Below are 6,806 nucleotides of genomic sequence, written 5' to 3' on the forward strand. Positions count from 1 at the left end.
GGGAGAAGGTCATGTGAAAATCATTTGTTATATATGAAATTGTGTGTGTATATGGGGGGCTGGGGGGTAATTCGTTAGTAACCAAGTAGTACACTGAAAAATAATACCTTGTGTGTTCATTCTGTCATAATCAAAATTCCAAATTATTCATTTTTATATTTATTGTACTAGCTAGACTAGGATAGGTTCTATCTGATATTGAATTATTATACAATGCTCCCCACCATGCACTTGAAAGGTAACTGTTGTTTAAGTGATCATAAAGCCTCTACTTTACATAAGATACATTGTTAATATGATTTGTTCACAGCAGGCTGCTGTGCAATTTACACAGAACCATTCCAACATAATCCTTGATTTAAATATACAATGCTTTGCAGCCAAATATGAATTTCCCTTATGTAGCAAAGTAGGGCAGCATGGTGGTGCAGTGGGTAGCACTGTCACCTCACAGCAAGATCATGGGTTCGAATCCCAGCTTGGCCCTTTCTGTGTGGAGTTTGCATGTTCTCCCCGTGTCCGTGTGGGTTTTCCCTGGGCACTCTGGTTTCCTCCCACAGTCCAAAGACATGCAGGTAGGCTAATTGGAGACCCGTAGGTCTGAATGTGAGCATGTGTGCTCTGCAACAGATTGGTGGCCTGTCCAGGGTGTAATCCTCCCTCTTGCCCAATGCATGCTGGGCTAGACTTCAGGCCCCCCTGCGACCCTGGATGGATAGATAGTCAGCAAAGTATCACAAATATATTTCCCATTGTAGTAAAACTGTATAAATGTTTCATCTTATTTGGCCCCCTGTGTGTGTACATCCTCTCAAGGTCCACTGAGGACGACTATTTTTTTTTTTTCCCCTCACGCAGACAATGCCCTCTCCACGATCACCGGAGAATCCGCCTGGTTCTGACTACAAGCTCAGTCACCGCGGAGGGGCTCTTTTACGGTTACTCAATGAGGTTGAGTGATGGTGAGAAAGGGGACTTTTAATGACTTTAAAAGCACCAAGACGAATCGATAAGTTATCAAAGTGCTGCTCTAGAGAGCCATTCCACACACCACCGCCTGTCTGCTTTCCACTCAACAATTAGATCCACACGTCCAAAGGGCTGTTACTGTATCTGATGCAACACGCATTAGCGTTCAACACAAGCTCGCAATAGGTTGAAGGAGTATGCTCAGAAACACATTTAATGCATGTGGTAAAAAGAAGCTCATCCTGCATGACTCTTATTTGATTTATTGCAATAAAAACTGTACGGTCAGTCAATTTTTTGCTAAAGACCATTGTCTAATATTTAACCTCTTACCTAATTCTTCCTCTTTGACATTAGTTTTTGCATTCCCTTTGGAGCATGGTTGCTACTAGATTAAAAAAAAATTAATTAAAAAAATTACCTTGCAGTCTTCTGTGTTTTTGAGCCGGAGACCAGTAACAACAGTCAGCTCAACATCATTTTCACTTCCTGGGGAAGAGAGTCCTTCAGACTGAGTCAGTTCTATGCTGCCTGGGGACCCCATTAATCACAGCCAGGAACTCCATGTACATTTACTTATTTCGTTTCCTCTGGGTACTGGAACATGGGGCGTTTTGGGTCAGGACAGCATGTCATTCATAGGCTTATTGCTTTGCCATTATTATTTTTTTTTAAAGATAATTTCTCACTGGTTTGGAATGTCTTGTATTTTAAGAGCTTTCCTTGTCATGGTACATTCTCCTTTGCTAAAATTCAAAAAGAAAAAAGAAAATAAAAAAAATACATTATATTACATAACAGGCATTTGGCAGACGCTCTTATCCAGAGCGACGTACAACAAAGTGTATAACCATAACCAGGAACTAGTATGACGAAAACCCTAGAGAGAAGTACCGGTCCAAGTGCAGGGAACAACCGCATAGTTCAACTTGGACCCTGAAGGTTAAACTGATTAACACTAACACAAACGAGAACAGCAACAGTCTATGGAAAAATACAAGCAGTAGTTAAGACAGTTAATGCACCTAAGTCACCTACGAAACAGCTGCCTAGTTACAACCCTAAGCTTACAGTCATTTACAGGGGGGTAGGGAGGGATGGGGAGAGGTGCAGCCTGTAGAGGTGAGTCTTCAGTCGTCGCTTGAAATGGGTCAGTGTCTCAGCTGTTCTGACCTCCACGGGGAGGTCATTCCACCATCGTGGGGCCAGAACAGACAGGAGACGTGTTCTGGAAGTGCAGGTGCGAAGAGGGGGAGGTGCCAAATACATTCTAAGTTACCATTACACTATGTAATTATTGCACATTCTGATGGAAATCTATACTGTTTTCTTCACAATCCCAACATTTTTAATACCAGCATTGGCATTTCAAATCATATGCGCTGCGCATATACTCATTTTAACTACTGCCAGTCTTCACATAACCTGCTGCCCTGTTTCACTCTACTTCCACTGCATTGTTTCTACCGTCAATCAAGACGGCTGATTTTGACATTGCTCCCTTGGCACTTCCCCCATTTGTTTGGCCGATCAGAATTTAGACGGCAAAGGTAAAACGGGAAGTTCTTAGCAACTGGAAATTTAACAAACTTTAAAATCGGACTGTCAAAATATTTGCTTGTCCTATTAAATGAATTAGAATAATGATTTGCTTTCAGATTTAAATACCATACATGTACCTGCATGCATGTAACATGCTATATTATAATCAGTCACTTGCCACAGCTGCTAATGGGTGACTCAGAGTAGTACACCCACTTGTCTGTGCTTTCCCTAAAGCCTTAGGATACTTTTCCCCAGTAAACTATTAGAGATATGAATTGGTCTTTGATTTTCTTCTAGGATAAATGTGAAAAAAAGAGTGGCCTAAGAGTTGAGGAAACCTACGGTAATGACCTCATTAACTCGACTGCAGACAGGAATCTTGTCCCTGGGCCTCATACTGCACGAAAGCAGCAGGGATTCAGTGATCTTTATATTATCCGCTTGGCTCCCCGTTTACTTTGCCTGCTATATCAGCCTATCTATTGATACATGATTAGTATCTCTAAACCTTTGCACCAGCTTGGCAGCATGCGGCCCTGAAACACAATCAGAATTTTGATTTACCACCTGCTCTCCAGAATCATTATTGACCTGCAGTCTGTGTTTACAGCTATATAACTAGATGTGCACATATATGACCGGTGTGCGTTTTATTCTAAAGAAAGTTCTCAGTCTTCAGATCAGCCTTGAGACAGGAAGTATCATTTATTTCTCTGTCGCCCTTTCTCTGACCACCGTGGTTTTCAGATATTTATCTTAGTTTTTTTATTCTTACATTCAAAGTAGGTTTGCAGTAGCATGAATCATTTCAATTCAATACCTTTCTTCTTGACTGCGTGACTGCTAATGCATCTCTCAAACCCAAACACCACAAATGACAATGCTAGGAACCAAAAAACCCCCGAGTCATCGTTTCAGCTGGTATGACTGATTGTCGTTCATTAAAAAAACCATTAGGATTGTTTTGCGTGTGCATGTCAGCAGACTGGTTTCCTGTTGTCTTTGCACAAGGTATTATCATGTATCCATTACACAAAGTGTAATAAAACAGTGGTTTTAAAATTGACATGTACAGCAGAGCAGAGATGACTGAAGAAAGCACAATAACCAAAAGAAAAAATGGCAAATGGGAAAAGTTTAACATAGACAAAATATGTCAAAGAAACAGTGCTGGTGTAGAATAAAATAAATAAAAAATCCTGATTGCTTTCAATTTCAAAAAAATTGTAACATTCATTGTAGTTTCAATTGATGGGGTTCCTTTGCTTACAATTAGTCTCTGTGACAACAGTGTCAGTGAGTACCAAAAGCTCCCTTCCAGTTCAAACCCAAAGTATTACATCCTGTCAAGCAAACATCTATCTGCAGTGCCACTGAACTGTGTTCACTGCTTTCGAGGACGTCTCGGTTTATAAAGGGGCGGCATGTTCATTGGGGCATTGGTCCTAACAGGCCGCTGGCTTTTAGGGTTTTGTGTGTGTGACAACACAGACACATAATCTCACTTCAAAGGATTGCTTACCTGACATCCTCTCTCCGCTGGCATTATCAACACCCACCTTGCTGCCTGCAAGGTGTAGCAGACAACAACCTGCCAATCACACTTAGAGGGAGACTAGAGGGCATGGCTGATAATCAGTCGTCCTCAAAGTGACTGCTGCTGTCCTTCAAAACATGTGTCCTTCCCAAACAAACACAGCAAATTGTACGCCTGCATTTTGACTACTGTGAAACAGTGTCCCCTTAAATCAAAGCCCAGATTAGTGTTTGTTGACAATGGTACAAATGCATGTTCTTGTATTGCTTGACTATATTTGGATGTTCAGAAAGAACATTAGCTCAATCAAGCATGGACCAAAGCTACAAATCAGTTCTCTTGAGAAAATATGCTCCCACAAAATTGTTCAAAGTAATGAAGGGTTACAATTTATATCATGTAGTCTGTGTTAAGTGTCATTAAAATATTTTCATAACTTACATAAGTGCAATCTAATGCAGTGTTATTCAACTTCAGGTCCTACTGGCAGCAGTGTCCAACCAAGCACTACACCAGTGGTAACCAATCCTGTTCTTGGAGATATACCATCCTTAGGTTTTCGTCTCAAAAACTAATTTGGCACACCTGACTCTACTAATTGACCAGCTGAACAAGATCTCAAGCTCTGGAATGAGGTGTGCTTCACTAGAGTTGGAGTGAAAACCTACAGCACAGGAGGACAGAGTTGGTTACCACTGCACTAAACCACCTGGTTTCACTAATGAGCAAACTTCCTGCCAGTGGCAGTTGCTGAGCTGAAAATCGGCAGGGAGGAAACCTTCCCATTTAAACTGATCATTAGTCTAAACCCGTTTTCATTCATTTTCATTGATTAACAAGTGTGCTAATGGTCTGAAGAACCAATTGGCAGGTAAACATAAAGCTTCTATCTTCACATCATGCTAGAGAGGTTAAATGATAAATTCAATTAAGGAAAATCAGTTTTAATCGAAGTACAAAAAAAGTGACCCACTCTGGTAAATACCACATTTGCTTTCAGCACAACCCTCACTAAGCCTGGGCTTCAATACCGTTTAAATGACAAAATCTGTGCATTGCAGATCTGTCATGAATATTCCCCAAGTGTGGGTGCAGAGAACGAAGAGTACATGAATCCACAATTGTAAGTAACATCGACAAAATGTGCACAATTTTACAATGAAAATAAAAAGAGTTTCATTTCTCGCGTAATAGCCTAATTCAGGAGAACTGGCTATACCTGGTTGTATTGAGTATGTTATGAATTAATCACTGTATCACTAATCAAGTTAATCAAATGATGTGAAAACAGATTGAGACCAATAATCAGTTTAAGGGGAAGTTTTCCACCCCATCAGGTTTCAGCTCAGCAGTTGCCACTGCTTCATCAACCAAGGTGTGAAATAATTAGTGAAATCAGGTGGTGTAGTGCAATGCTTCACAACCTCAATGCTTGGGACAGAGCCCTTGTGTATTCTGGTTTTCTCTCCAACCGTAGCTGCAATCACAGACTTTTAACAAGCTGTTTATTTTTTCTTAATAGAGTTCTTTTCTAGATGGGTTATTTACCCTCTTAAGCCACATTATGTCAGAAATATCTCAAGTTGTGCGTATGCTATATTGCAAACTATCACATAAAAAAGTAATTTAACTGATCAAATTAAAGACTGTGGTGAATCAATAGGCTCCTAATTGGTGAAAGTGTGGAAACCTGGCCACTAGCAATTTGGTAGATAATGAAGACTCCAAAGACAGAATATGATAATGAGTTAAACCTGCATTGTGTTAAGTTAAATGATTTAAACATATAAAAGATCATATGTGTTCACCAACCTAATTAGGAGCCTATTGATTCACCTAATTTGGTCAGTTAAAAAAAAAAAAGTGTTACCTTTTTATGTAATAATATGAAAGCTGGCTTTACACCATCTGAAAGTATTTCTAAGTGTAATAAAGCTATTCACAAACTGCAAATGCAGTAATAACATCCACAGAACTAATGTACTCTGACCTGCCTGTTCCCCTGTATTGATTTGTCCCTGATCTTGATCTGAATGTCCTGTAATATACAAGCACATACTTGTGTATACAGATACACCAAACACAACCTTGGAACATTCCATGAATCTTAAGGTTTTGCTATAGCCTCAAATCACCTTTCATTAATATGCATGATGCTAACAACAACACAGTTGGAAAAATAAGTGAACAGAACAGAACAGTGAACAGAATTTCAAAAAAGTATAATTACTTTTGATGCAACAAATGATCTCATCTCTCACATGAATAATCAAAATATATTTTTTTGTATTATTATTTTAATTTTTCACATTTGTGCTTTAGAAAACATAAGACACTTTGAAGGCTTGCAAAGATTTTTATTTGACTGTCCCTACAAGATGTTACACAGACATTATTTATTTCTTTGCCGCGTTAATCATTCTGGCAAGTGTCAAACAAGTATACAACTGACCGAAGGTGTATAACTGATGAATTTTCTGATAAAAAACTTTAGGAATAGTTGTACAGGGATTATGCAGAGGTTTAGTTTCATTTTGATGGACAAATTATAAATAAACAGGACATACACATAGAGGAAAAGAAACACTTAAGCAATATATTTTCTGTCCGTAGCTGTGCCATTCATCCATGTAATCATTTGTGTTTGAATGTCTGCACATTTATATCTAGCAGGAAATGGACAAATCTGGCCTAATTACTGAGTCTGTGTACTGTTCAGCCCCAGCTCAGAAAGCTGCTTAAAAGCTCAATTGCT

General features: G+C 39.3%; 1 long non-coding RNA gene across 3 annotated transcripts; it reads right to left on the reverse strand.

Moving 5' to 3' along the window:
- Positions 1-611: 611 nt before the first annotated feature.
- Positions 612-4,569, reverse strand: LOC118224307. 3 transcript variants are annotated; one of them, XR_004764618.1, is made up of 4 exons: positions 4,493-4,569; positions 4,037-4,081; positions 1,391-1,458; positions 612-707 (listed from the first exon to the last, which is right to left on the reverse strand). It is a non-coding gene; the product is annotated as an uncharacterized LOC118224307 (long non-coding RNA). The 3 variants fall into 3 exon arrangements; XR_004764620.1 differs by having other exon boundaries at positions 4,037-4,195; XR_004764619.1 differs by lacking the exon at positions 4,037-4,081.
- Positions 4,570-6,806: the final 2,237 nt, after the last annotated feature.

Source organism: Anguilla anguilla, chromosome 3 (assembly GCF_013347855.1).
Source record: "Anguilla anguilla isolate fAngAng1 chromosome 3, fAngAng1.pri, whole genome shotgun sequence".
Taxonomy (NCBI): Eukaryota; Metazoa; Chordata; class Actinopteri; order Anguilliformes; family Anguillidae; genus Anguilla; species Anguilla anguilla.